The sequence below is a fragment of the Mastomys coucha genome, unplaced genomic scaffold, assembly GCF_008632895.1.
Source record: "Mastomys coucha isolate ucsf_1 unplaced genomic scaffold, UCSF_Mcou_1 pScaffold22, whole genome shotgun sequence".
NCBI classification, from domain to species: Eukaryota; Metazoa; Chordata; class Mammalia; order Rodentia; family Muridae; genus Mastomys; species Mastomys coucha.
The window spans coordinates 234679605-234694191 of NW_022196905.1; the positions used below are offsets into that span (position 1 = coordinate 234679605).

A 14587-nucleotide genomic window follows, 5' to 3' on the forward strand; every position below is an offset into this window, starting at 1 on the left:
AGTATCCTAAAACCCATTGTTGCTTGTACCATGAGTTCATAAGGTCAATTTTTGTGACTGCAAGTGCTATGAATACTTGATCTCCCGAGGGCACAGGTCAGGACTTCAGCATTTTCCTCTCTACTGGATTTACTGACCAAGTCATTTTGAGGACATACTATGTAATGCATTGCTCTTAACTGTGAAATTTACTCTCCACAAGATGGTGCCCACTGGGTGCAATGTCTACCTCTGGCCTTCCAAATGCTCAGGGAAGGACTCCATGAAACAGTGATGAGGAAGGAGTGGATATATCAAAGGAAATTTAGGCATCCTCCCTCCCCAGGGGAAGTTTTGTAATTGACATTTTTAATTTTCACAGTGGGAGGTTGAATGGGCCTCAGCATCCAGTGGATAAAAGCCAGCTGTGTTCCTAGACCCCCTCCAACACACAGGGCATCTTGCCACAGTGAAGCATTATCCAACTGCCAATTTCCCAAATGCCAGCGGTGCCTGGGCTGAGATACCCTGATTTGGCATACAGGTGGGCATGTGTCACTGGCCTCTTGACAAGAGTAGGAAAGTGGAGGAGACTCATGATGTGCTAAGTGAATACCCGCTGCAGGTCAGATGTGGAGGGTTCTTATGTGCAGATAACTGAGGTTATAACATGACAAAGAACAATCTTTTTTATTAAGAAAAAAAAAAACCCTGCCTTCTTTTCTTGGCACAGATGGTCTCAGGCTCATAAATCTGCCATTCTCTCAGTAATCACATGAAGAACGGGGATGATTTAAAGCAGTTATAAGGTTTATCTTGCAGAAGGAAAGTGTGGGTGTCTGAAGAGGGATAGTAAACATAAATTCCCTTTTACATCTGAGCAGTGAAGCCATTTAGTGTATTACACGACTTCCACCTGAACTGTGGCTGAGAGGGAGGTGTAAGATACTGCCGATGACTTTAAATGATTGACGAGGGTTTCTCTTAAAGAAACGCAAAGGCCTCTGCAGAGCCAGGACTTTCTGATATGCCATAATAGGATTTTTACTGTTTCTCTCACAGTCAAATAAAGTTCAGTAGTAGAGACAGATTGTTCTCCTATATTAGCGCTTTCTAGGCTGCCTGTCAGAATCCTTTATTCAAAGAGACAGATTTATATTTCACAAGGAAATAATTTCTAAAGCTTTCCCATTAATGGTTTTTCATCGAGAGAAAAACCAGATTAAATAGTTTCACCCATGCATTGTGAGATTAGCTGGAATGAGCTCAGTGTGTGAAATATGGCAGTGATAACTTAAAGAAGGGGCAGTATTTTAATGCTGTGAAAAATTACTGGTTTTCTTACATAAATTTCTACTTACATTTTGCTTTGGTATTTTTTCTTTAGCCCCGATATCACCTGGTAGAAAAAAAAAATCCCAAACAATTTGACTTTCAAAGCATTTCAGTGTTGATGCAATGAACTTTATCAGCATCCACACATGCAGGAACACCCCTATTTCCACCCTGGGTACCCACATCAAGTCATTTCCACAGGCAAAAACTCATAAACTGGAAACATTTTACTGTTTGATTCAAACAACTCATTTCTGGCCCCTCTTTCTCCTTATTAATTAACTTTTCTATCACAAGCCCTTTATGTAGCCGGATCACATGACTACAGCTGTACAGGAGTGTCGGGCACTTTCCAATGTGCTGAGTGATAGAATTAACTGCTCGCAGGAAGAATTTGTGTACAGCAAGTTGTGTGGGACCTGTTAGGAAAATGACAAGATCAGAAATTAGGGCTGGTTTTTACTCTGTGTCATAGCTCATATTTGTGATATTGACTGATCTTTTAAAATTTATCATGAAATTCATTTCCAGTTTAATGTCAAATTCCCCACTGAAAATGGTTTATTTTGATAAACATTGAACTCAGGTCAATTAATAATCATTCATGCAGGCCAATATATCAATTATATAAAATGAAGAAGAAGGTGTTGGATATCTTTTATGTATATACACACAAATATATGTGTATACATGCATGTATATGAGTGTGTAAATATTGTAGTGAATTCCATTAATTTGTACAATATATTTTAGTAGAATAAAGTACTTGAATGAAGCAAGTACATTAGACTAAGCACATATTAGACATCAGAACAATTGAGATATAGCAAAGCATGAGTCCCACCATCAAACTCAACTATTAAGCTAAAGGATGCCTGTTATCCCAATGTGATATAACAGGAGAAAGCATCATACCAAACTTAGCAGTGAACACACATGCCTTTGCAAATATAAAGAGGCTGGTCTATGTAGATATGTGGAATATCTGGGTAGAAAATCTTACATTTTCCCCCTACCCAGTTTTATGGTCTTCTCTCTGTGTTATACATGAGAAGCTAATGTATGGAACTGTATTTATGGGGAGAAAGAGGGCAGGGAGTAAACTATGGTATTTAATCCCTGCATTTTTACTGCAAGCTTGCTTTCCTTTTCATCTGAAGCTTTTGGTAGGCACAGGGTGTTGCTCTATACACAGCCCCGCCAAGTTTAAGCAAACACTCCCTTTTTATTCTTTCTGACCTGGGGGTGGATAATATATATACACATATACATATATACATGTGTATATATATATATATATATATATATATATATATATATATTTATCCCACAGAGTCTGTGCTTCCTCTTTCCTTATGTTTTAAAGTAGTCCTTTTATTATCCTAAATTATTCTAATATAAAACCTCATGTTTTTTAGCTGTGAACCTACTTGATACTGATCCCATATTATCTTTTAGATATATGTCACTATAAGCAATCCTTACTGAATATGTGCTGCATATCTGAGAAGTATGCAAATTTTCTCTAATTCTAATGACACGAAGTAATTTCTTCACTAGAGCTTATGGAACTTTGTCTATTTATTAATTATTTGTATGAATGTTTTGCTTGCATGTATTTGTGAACACTTTTCGCATGCCTGATGTCTAAAGATACCAGAAGAGGACATCAGGTCTCCCAGAACTGGAATTACATATGGTTGTGAGCCACCATGGAGTGTTGGGAACTGAACCTAGGTCCTCTGCCAGAGCATCCAGTGCTCTTAACTATGGAACCATCTTTTCTGCCCCAATATAGTATTTCTTAATGATTGACTTTAGGAGGATAAGTGAATAAGATAAGTTGTATAAATTTAGGGTTTTCTTAATTTTGGTGTGTGATTGATGCTTTTTATTTATTTGCAAGATTTTTAAGGTTAACTTTTATTAACAATAAAACAAAAGGGCCGGGCAGTGGTGGTGCATGCCTTTAATCCCAGCACTTGGAAGGCTGAGGGAGGCGGATTTCGGAGTTCGAGGCCAGCCTGGTCTACAGAGTGAGTTCCAGGACAGCCAGGGCTATACAGAGAAACCCTGTCTCGAAAAACCAAGAAAAAAACCTTTTATTTGTGCATGTGTCTGTGCATGTGTGTGTGTGTGTGTGTGTGTGTGTGTGTGTGCGCGTGTGTGCGTGTGCGCGTGTGTGTGCGTGTGTGTGTGTGTGTGTGTGTGTGTGTGTGTGTGTATGGGTGACATATGTTAAGGTGCCCAGAGACAAGAGGAAGGTGTTGGATCTCTTAGAGCTGTGCTTAAAGGCACATGGCACCATGCCTGGCCTTGAGCTCTACTCTAATTAATTATTCAATGAGTTGTCTCCTTCCATGGAGGTTTTCTTTCAGTCTTTGGGTATTGCCCTCTTCAGGTTTCAGCCATTAGAGAGAGTCTTAGACAGATATTTCTGAGAGGTATAATGTCCAGGAAATACATTGGGAGATTACAGGGACACATGCATAATATGAAGCAGTGTCTAAGGATACTGATTTAGAATGGGAATTCTGGGGTAAGTTTGGATACATCCCTGATGCCAGTGCTTTGGCTTTCTGGTGGGTAAAACCAACAGCATTTATAATAGGGGCATATAATAGCAAAGCAGTAAAAATGCAATTACTAGGTGCAGGTAAATTGCCTATATTAGAACATTGCCTAGGCCTAGTAAATGATCAATTAATGTTAGCTTTCTTATTATTATTTCATTATTATTTGCTGGTTTTCTTTCCAATTACTAGAATCAAACAAAAGCTATGTTAAATTTTTTTCAAAGGCCACTTGAGACCATGGAAAAATACCACATCCATCAAACTGTTGGTAGGAAAAGGTATAAAAGATGAGCTTAAGATTTTAAACTTTTTTTTTTCCAATGCACCAATGGAGCTGCTGGGTCCTCATTTTCCCATCTTAAAAAAAAAATGATCCCTTCATTATTTATTAGCTTTGTGCTCTCATCTGACAAATAATCTAAACTCTCAGCATATAAGTTAGTTTATCAGTGGAAGAAGACAACCAGGGACCAGTACATTTTCCTCTTGAAATTAGATAATCATTTTTGCTAGTTTATAAGACACAAAGTCAACTGCAGCTACCTGACACCTGCAGGGTGTTTATGGGATGAGACAGGATGATACCACAAGGCAAGCGTTAGCATTCCTGGAGGCTCCGCAGTCAGAAGAGCTTTTCGAATAGCAAGTGCATAAGCTGGAGAATTAAGAGTCTTTCTCTCTCTTTCTCTGTCTATCTTAATTATGTATCCCAGGTTGAAGCAGAACTCATGCTCCTCCTGTCCCAGCTTACCTGTCTACAGACAGGTAGGAGTCACCATGCTGGGCCAGTCCTTTAAGATACCCCTGTCAGGTGTCTGGATGGAAAAATGTCTCTGAGTCCTTCTGTAGGAGCTATGGATAAAGCATAGCATGAGAGCACTTGTATTGCCTACACGCGTGAGGTATCGGGTTTAATTTGTAGCAGTGAAAAAAAGGAATAATTATACCACAGGAGGGAAGTCTGATCTAGTTGCAAACCTTCGCATTTAGTTAAATTCTTTATTTTAATCCCCAGAGTTGGAGGGAAGATGGACCTGAAGATTAGGATTAGAGGCAGTGTTTATACCTGGCTTGTTATAAAACTTTCTTTCCTTCTTATCATTCTATGACCTTCTGCAAGCCCCCACACATTCTACAGCAATCAGATTAACTTTATGTTTTCTACCAGCTTTGACTTATTTAAAAAAACAGATTTCATAACTTTGCTCTTACTAAACTGCAGATATTCTTGTCCTAAGGGCCTTCTGCGTCTTCAACGGTGATTCGTACCCAGATATTCTGATGTCATCATATTTGGCTATTGAAAATGCAACTGGAATGGCTACAGATGGCTGCAAATGAAAATAAAAATGGAGCATTATCATATATACACACGCTGAGGAGATAACTAGATGATAATCAGGACCATGCATATGCAGAAAGGTGAGATGCAGTCAATGACGTAATAAGAACCAGTGAACTCTATATGTGGTTCAGTCATCTTGAGGGGGAAAATCCATTATTTAATAGGTACTGATAGTTGAGAGTGCTGCGGGGCTTGTTTTTTTTACCTCCACTTACTGAGAGCTTTGCCAAATGACCTTAAAGTTATATCGCCACAATACAGATTGTGGTGTAGTTTTTGTTTGCCCCCTGTGCTTACCGAGAGTCAAAGTAAGCATGAATGGAATAATGAGACACTGTTTTCTATAGAGCAGTGGTTTTTAAGTGTAGGATGTCACTAATTCACTCTTTTCCAAGGGAGTTCAAATCACGGTGTTAATGGAAGGAGTTATTAACCAGCTGACTGCGACCTTTTTACTCTGCTCAGATAGAAACCTTGGTAGGCAAGGAGAATCTTTTCCAGTGCTGATAATCTCAGTGCCCAAGACTGAGAGGTTGGGCTCACAAACCCAGAGGTTTACACGCTGCACTCTGAGAGGAAAGGGTCTGCTCATTAGGGCTATAGGAGCCAGTGTGCTGGGCACAAAGCTTATCGCTTTGGAAGTGAACCACCAGCACCAATGGCATCTGGCAGCTTCTGTAGTTTTCAGCTTTGGCAGCTGTGGTAGCAAACAGCAACAGGTGGCCTAGGTGTTGTTGTGTGTGTGTGTGTTTGGGGGTGGTGGTGGTATCATCTAATAATGGCGTTCTGGGCAGCGCCATCTAATGCTGGTCTTGGGTGGTGCTGGGATTCTCAGACTCTGTGGAGTAGTCGAGGGTTGCAGACAAAGCGTTACAGAGTCCTACTTTCAGCGCTTGATAGAAGCCCGTGGTCCAGTGCTCAGCCTGGGGAGTTAACATCCCCAGTTAGCCTTGGCTGAGGCTGGCCTTACAGCTCTTAGGAGGCCAGGATATCTGGGGTCCTTTGGTTGTTCTCTGGAATCTTTTACTAACCAGGGTCCACAGTTTCTCTTATTCAGCTCTTCACATCCATCATCACCTCTGTTCTCCATTGGCCCAGTCGCACCCTCACTCTGAGACTCTTCAGGAGCCCTCTTGTTGCTACTGCCAACTCCCCCTCTGCTACTTAACCAGTTCAGCCTGATCAACTAATAAAGATCAAAAATAGTTTTTTTTTTTTTTAAACATCTGGGAGAAGCTTTTATTTGGCCTAGTGTTATAGCAGCAGAGGCAACCCAGGAGGGTGTCTTCTGATGCCTTAAATGTGCCAGATGGCCTATTCACAGACACAAGGCAGTGTGATAAGGGTGCTTGCTTTAATAATGGCACAGTCCCAATCTCCCGCATCAATCATTGAGGTCTGCACCCACAAATGAAGGCCTGTTTTGCACCAATGGTAGGTCTTCTGGGAGGCCACCAGGGGGCAAATGCTCCTCCTCTGATCTGCCTGAATGAAACCGGCTGCAAGGTTATCTTTACATAGATTACTGTGATTCTTCCTACTGAAAGAACAAAGGTGAGGCTGAGAGACTTATGAGTCAATATATTTGTTATTTTTTTTTAACCTTTTACAAAATTAGCAGGTAGAGAATATAGACAACCCCCCTGCCCTGTCCTGCAAAGTTGTACCTGCATTAAGTTTCAGTCTAATGCACTTATTATTTCTGCTATTTTTCTGATTAAACTTGTCTTACTCGTCTAATTTTTCAGGAGTATTCATTTTACAGATGTTCTCACTTATCCTCTGAGGCCAGATGGGGCATAAATCTTAACAAGTAAGCACAAAATAGGATAAGTGATCACTACCCAGGTTAGTTTATATCATAAAAATGAATCCTATAAGCATTTAAATATATGTAATTTTGAAATAAAATACCATCTGCTTTTACATCAAAAGATCACATTAATTATCTACCCATGTTATTCTGTGGACATTTATCTTAGAGAGATAAAAAAATGAAATTATCTAAATATGTAATACTCAGTACTATTGCTTGTGCCAAATTAAATTTTTTTTTTCAGTAAAGTGTGCTTAACTGAGTTAGGATTTTAAAGTCTGGAAGCAGCCGATTTCCCCAGAGTTGCATCAGATATCAGAATCAAGGGTTATTAACATTACAAAGAGCACCACTGTCCTACAGTGTCCCCTTTATCATTTTGAGCAGCTGCCTCAAGGCAACACATTTAACCTTGGGAAGTGTGATAGAAATTGTGCCTAGTCAAAACTGCAGTAGATTCCCTCAACTGGGATCTACTGTTAAGTGTTATTTAGCTGCAACACAACAGAAAGATGAAGCCCTTATCACTTGATGTTTATCATTTCATTCTGCATCCCTCAGTGCCTTGACATTACTTCTAAACAGCGATACTCCATTTGCTGGCAGGACATTGTTTTCCCTACTGAGAACGTCATTACAAAGAAAGGCCTCTGGAAAAGGTGTGTTAAATATTGAAAGATAGAGGCACATATAATTTTCCCCTAGGTATCTTAGTGCAAGATGCACAAGCTTGGATTTTGTTTTGTAAACTTAGGTTTTGGATTCCATTTTGACTGAGAAAGGACTGTTTATAGGGTTCTTTGCTAAGATTAGAAATGCTTTAGAAATGGTACTGCTAAGTAGTCAAGCTCCTGAAGCCTTCCCTTCAAGAAGAGACTGCAATTTGGAATTATGAGCTAAATAAACCCTTTCTTCCTTAAGATGTGTTTATCAGACTGTCCATATTGTATAGTATATGGACATATAGTATAGTCCATACAGAAAAGTATACAATATCGGTATGTGTTATGTTTATTTAATTTTCTAAGTATATTCATTATTTGTGTGCAGCATGCATGTATAGATATCTGTTCATATATGCTCCATGTCTTATCATAGCAACAGGAAATGAAACTAAGATTCACACATTCTAGTTTGTCCATTGAGTGGAGAAGTTTTTGATCTCCTTTTGTATGAATTGTTTAGAGTATCTCTGCCTCACAAGTTTGGTTTGAAACTGCTGAGTCCAAGAAGACACACGCAAGTGAAAGCTTCAAGGTCTAAGTAAGAAAAACAGGGTCACACCTACTGATGACTGCAGAAAAAGCAGGTGAGAAAGCCACGACTATGAGTGCCCTAGGAGAGTTAGCCTTTCATTGCTTCCTCTGAGGAGTGAGATCCCTTGGACTGTAGACGAGTGTGCAACAGACGCGGCACTAGTAATTGTATATGGAGACCGTTTGAGAATAAAAAGGACAAGTGGAAGAACGAAGGGGATGGTAGAGTAGATTAGAAAGAAAGCAAAACGCTCAGCCCTAAACTGTCTTTCTCACAAGCTTGCCTTCAGAGCTCAGGGATCTATGAAGAGGAGGAGGAGCGGCCAGTCTGGGCCTCCCTCAACCCTTAAGGAAACAGGGTCCTGGTACAGGTCGGCAAGGCATTGGTGAAGAAATAACGGCAGACACAACACAAGGAAGTGCAGGATCTGAATGTATTTCTCAAAAATGGCATTAGACTTTTACAGTCATTACAAAAGAGAAATGACAAATTTGGCAGCTCAGTGGTCGAGGTACATCTGAAGCCATCTAAAACACACTGGGTCTAAAACAGCAGCCATCTCCTCTGGACTGGTGCAGCACGCTTGGGCCTGTGTGGGCCTGCCAAGAGTTCCAGGTGGCTGCGGGTGAGCCAGCTAGGAGGGTAGAGGCTCAAATCTCGAATCTCGAATCTAGAATGCCCTGCAGTACACAGTACACACACTCCTCTCTCTCTCTCTCTCTCTCTCTCTCTCTTTCTCTCTCTCTCTCTCTCTCTCTCTCTCACACACACACACACACACACATACACACACACACACACACACACTTGGCTCAAGGTCCTGCCCATCCTTAGTAAAGGCCCACTATGCTAATCTTCTGGGCTAGTAGAGAGGAGTCTCTTTCTGCTGAAGGCAATTAGTCTGGATGGGTAACATTGTTTTCGAGAAATTCCAAGCCAGGGTTTGGCTAAGATGTTGGAATTTTGGTGGAGGTCAAAGAGCAACGTTTATCTTGGGGGACACCTAGCACACGAGACTATAGCAGGGACATATCTGGGCTACCTCTGAGTTAGAGGTTGCCGGAGCCGGCTTCCTTGAAGCTTTTGCCTCATAAACTGCTGTTACACAAAGTGTGCGTGGCAGAAAGACTTTATGAGCCAGAGGTAGTGGGTGACTCTAAGGAAAGAGGATTTTTTGTAGACACAATAGGGATGATGCGCATCTGAGCTCTTAGAGACTGAGACAGCATGTAGAAGACCCGCATACATTCAAACTAGACAAAACCCAACACAGAGAAGGGGGGGTCACAAAGTCCCACTACTAACCAAGAAGCTATTTGTAATTGAGAAGTAACTGGAGAGGGAAATGTCCCCCGAATGGAATAACACTAGGCATACCAAATACACTCCTGGGTAGGTCCTATGCTCAGGAGTAGTTGGCTAGCACAAAGAAGACCCTATTTTTTTAATTTTAATTTTTGTTTTTAAGGAGAGATAAAGAGCATGATGTTGGGAAGTTGTGGTGGGATCCGGTACGAGTTTGAGGAGAGGAATGTCATTAAAATGTACTGAATGAAATTCTCCATATCTATATATGGAAAGTTACATATATATGGTGTGTGTGTGTGTGTGTGTGTGTGTGTGTGTGTGTGTGTAATATCAGAAATTTAAAAACAAATGGACTTGGATAGCTCTAACCATTAATAGATGGCATATCAGATTAACCTTGCATTGATCCTCATCTTTGTTAGATAGTAGTTTTATTACTTTCACAGTAGAAATGGGGACATTTGCCATTGCAGTTACTCTAGTTTTCCTTATATTCTTATTTTCCCTCCCAGAAGCAGGTCTGGCTTCTCCTTTGATCTCTGAGACTTATCAGAGGGGCTCTTCTTCTTCTTCTTCTTTTTTTTTTTTGGTTTTTCGAGACAGGATTTCTCTGTATAGCCCTGGCTGTCCTGGAACTCACTCTGTAGACCAGGCTGGCCTCGAACTCAGAAATCTGCCTGCCTCTACCTCCCAAGTGCTGGGATTAAAGGCGTGCGCCACCACTGCCTGGCGGGGCTCTTCTTTTAATAGTTCCAGCAAAAGTCATCCGTAAGTGCAGGCACAGACATCTGAATCCGTTTGCTCTGCACTCCCTTTGTCTTCTTTCAGATCTTAATTGTTGAAGACCAAGAAGGCAATGTCCAGTAGCTGAGTTTGTGCAATCTGAGATCCTGATGCCGTCTCTGAAGTTTACTAAGGATGTCAAGGACTGACTGTGTAATGAGATAGTGACCAAGAAGAGCTTGCTCCTCTGGGGATGGGGAGCAAGGTTCTTGACTATTCTATGAGCTTCAGCTAGCCTCTTTGGAGATCTGACTGGGTTTGCTTTCCTTCCTTGAGGGTTTTTAGAATACAATGATATCCTTGTGGTGAGACTTTATTCTCATCCTTCATCTGTAGATTCCTGCTAGGCTTATAATTCCAAGCAGTTAGGGTTCCTGATCTGAGAGAACTTGTGCTGTCACCAGATGATTTGGATTTTGATTAAATAGTTTAATCCACCTGGCTTTTAGTTTCTTCCCTATCCCCTGGTCTTCCTCAGGTTAGAGACTAAGCAAGGGTCTTTCCATATGAGACCATAAGCTAGAAGTTACTAGTAAATTGGGGCGAGTCCTCAGTGAAGCATCTTTGTTTCTTATATCCCTGAAAGACTGAGACTGGAAAAGGAGCATGGAACTTAATTGTTCCCTAGGGTTCAGGTACTTCACTTAGGTGGCATGCTCTTGGTTTAGGAATGGAGAGTGTGTAGAAAACCTCTTCCTTGTATTTGCTGCAGGACTTGCTTCCTCCTTCTCTGTTAACTCGTGGCAAATGGGAAGATATGAGTTAGTTTGGAACCCTGTGGGGTGGGAGGAGGTCTTTCATCTGTGTCCATTTTCATTATTTATCATTTGAAAAATAAGTCAGAATTTGAACACAAACATGGGTCATCCAGGATATTAGGGGTGTTCCTGTTTTGTTCCTCCTACCCACAATTCTATACATTGGTAGAGAGGCCCATGGAGGCTTGAACACTTCATAGCGTTTTCCTTGAGTTTTTCCAACTAGGCCCATCTGTAAGATGGCAGCATAGTTTGAGCTCCCATCCTTTGGACAAGTTCCTCATTACTTGGTTTTTATTAAAGCCAGATTGTATTATAGAAAATTACAATTAGCTTTTTCTTCTCAGCTTTTTTTTTCAGATTCCTAGGATGAAATTTATTTTAATTCTTGAGGATGTATTATAGTGGGGATTCCAGAGAAACTGAAGGTGAGATTTCTAGGATGGTCCTCAGGAGAGAGACAAAAAATCAAGGCCCTCTGTGATTGTTGAGGTGCCATTGTCCTTACCCACATGTAGAATCCTCAACATGGCCTCAGGAGGGTTAGAGATATTGGTTTGAGTCACCAGACCTTTGGGACTACTACTCCTCTGATCAGAGTTTGAACCAATTGCCTGACTGTTTCTTCTGGGACTAAGTTCCACAATGTTGGAATGAAGTTCCAGCTACAAGCATTTCGTTTACGTCAGTGGAATAAGTCTCTCTCTTAAGGAACTCTTTAAATAAAAAGCCTCTGCTATTAGGTTGCTATGATCAGTGAAGAGGCTTGCCCGAATGGATCTTGTTTTGTTTTGGATTACCACCCAGGTTAAAGGTATAAATAGGTGATGGTCCCCACCCTCTCCACTTCCTGTTTGGACCTCATGCTGAAGGAAATGCCTTACTATCTGAGGGACTAAATCCATATCCTCAGGGATAGGAAAGACTGGAACTATGTAGGATATAACAAAGCAGGTATAATCAAAGCATAGCAACATGCCACAGTGATAGAGGAGTGTTTAACAAAGTCAGTTATTAGAAGAGTGAGAACCTGTGCCCTTGGCTAATGTGTGCCCTATACTCCCAGCTGTGTGTCCAAGCACCTAGACAGCACCAACCAACCTTAGATTATGTCTGTGCTCATTTACTCTTGGTCTTATGTCTATAGGTTCATTGGGGCCACTGGGTCTCATCTCTGTCAGGCGTTGTTTCTGAAGGTTGAATGTGAGCTCTATGGCACCTTGCTGGGTGTTGCAACTCTTTGGGAACTACCACAGCTAGTATCTTTGTTCCCACGCCCAAGCATGCTGTCTCTGTGCTTGAACCTGCCATATCTCTCTGTGCCTTGGGGAATGTGAAGAGAGATGAACAAAGGGAAGAGGAGGATGGAGTTGATGAGTAAAGTGTTGTTAGCACGAGAAAGTTTGGCATCTGGTGGCGCTTGGAGGGCCTAGTTGGCTGCATACACTATGCAAATGGAGTGTCAAGTGGCCATCAACATCTCACCAGTGCCATTATGGCTGTCCCCTTGCACAGCAACATCTTGGTTGTCTATGTGATTCCTGCCATCTTTAGTCTGAATTCTCCACATACCTGCCTGCAGTTATCTTTGGTTGGCATCCTCCATGTGGCTGAAGCTCTTTTTGACCAGCATAGATTTTGCATGTGCACATGCTCAATTACTGATGACATGCATGTTTCCAGTGGTCTAGCCCTGTGCTCATTTTGCTATTGATTACTGATGTCCATTTACATATTGCTAGACAGATAGACACTATAATGTCAGGGGGTGCACTTTGTGACTGTCTTGTGAATCTGGATGCCATTGGTGACAAGCTGAGGATGAGGGTCTGTTTACTTACCCTAGCCTTATGCTAATCCACGAAAGAAATTGAAATGAGTGGGACTTAGCGATGCTAGGCTACTGTCATTGCTACCACAGGGGTATAATATAAGGGTTTTAAATGCTGAGAGGAAAGTGAAGGGGCAGGAAGGAAGAAATGGATGGGCTGATGAGATGGGTGAGCATTATGGAGAAATGAGAGCATTCTTTGACTCACAAGTTGCTCTGTTCTGTACTCTGGCTCCTGTTACATTAGCATGAAATTCCTGCAGCTGGGTCCATGGACTCTATGTGCTTTGGGGGAAAGTGAGAGGAGAAAGAGAAAGGAAGATGTAAGGGAGGAAGGGAGAGAGGGAAGGAGAGCAAGAGGAAGAAAGTAAGGGCTTCTTTGAGATAACGTTTTAAAGAGTTTTGACACAAATCTTACTTTCTCGATGTCTGTTCACCTGATGGGATTTCCAGCATCTCCTGTCCCAGACCAGGGAATTGGAACAGCTCCTGCAAATATAGTGCTTGAATCAGAGTTTGTTAAGAAAGAGAGCACTTCCCAGTAATGAAGTAGGCCAAAGAGGTAGGGAATGCTAGATGCTTGCTAGGGATGGGTTCTGAGACTCACAACCTTTAATGCATCATTGAAGTAGTGCCTGTTTCCTCCTATATCTGTCGCAGGCTCTTCTCTCAAATGTTCTGTCCCTTCCATGTAATCCTTGGTGATAGTGATGGTGACACTAGTGGTGGTTGATTCGTGCTCCAACTCCCCACCCCCTGTCCTGTTGCTGGCCATTGGTTTCTTCATATACGAATCTCTTAGTGCAGTGCCATTAATTATGATGGCAAGGGGCACTCACTGTTTTATGCCATGTCCTGTCCTCTTTTCTTATTCTTAGGGGAAACATGAATTCAAGATTGCCAACAGGAATCTGAAGGGCAGGCAGAAAAGTGCAGTAGCTTCCTAAGATTTCACAGACAGGAAACAGTTAAGCCTACAATTCAAGGAGCTACTGAGTACCAAAACCTTGCAGAAAATTGTACTCTGTGAAGTATCGTTACTTTGTATTTATGAAGAGGCAGAATTTTTAAAAAGTTATATTTAAAATAGCACTTAAAATTGTGTAACTGCAAATGATATTAACAGAGGTTTTCTGTTGATGGCATTGGGAAATAACTGTAAACATAAATGCTGGATAATATTTACTTAAGCAACAAGTAACAAAGGCTATATATCAAAATGCCAATAACATTCTATCTAAGTTGTATAATTATATTAGAATATTGATCCTTATTCTATTTTCCCTTTTATTTTCTAATTATCTCTAGTGAATATATATTACTGTGGAAATAATAAATACATTTGAAATCTGATATTTAAAAATATCTGTCAAGGACATTGGAACATGTCTTTAGCCTCTTTGAGTTAAAAATCATGTTTTCTTTCCTAAGTCACTGTATGATTGCAAAAATAGAGAAAATATTGTATAGCCATGAGCTTTTCTACCTGGCCACTTTATTCTCCAAAATGACAACTCTGACACTAGTTATTTATTAATAAATACTCAGTGCATAAGCTTTGGCTTGTCCCTTAACTATCTTGTTATATGTATAACCTGT

At 40.9% G+C, this 14587-nt stretch overlaps 1 long non-coding RNA gene across 1 annotated transcript in view; it reads right to left on the bottom strand.

Moving 5' to 3' along the window:
* Positions 1-1523: 1523 nt before the first annotated feature.
* LOC116067972 overlaps positions 1524-14587 on the bottom strand; it is a 34426-nt gene continuing 21362 nt past the window's right edge. The window contains exons 2-4 of the long non-coding RNA XR_004109378.1: positions 13407-13477; positions 5103-5221; positions 1524-1733 (exon numbers count right to left, since the gene is read on the bottom strand). This is a non-coding gene — a long non-coding RNA (uncharacterized LOC116067972). The remainder of the gene's footprint in view (positions 1734-5102; positions 5222-13406; positions 13478-14587) is intronic.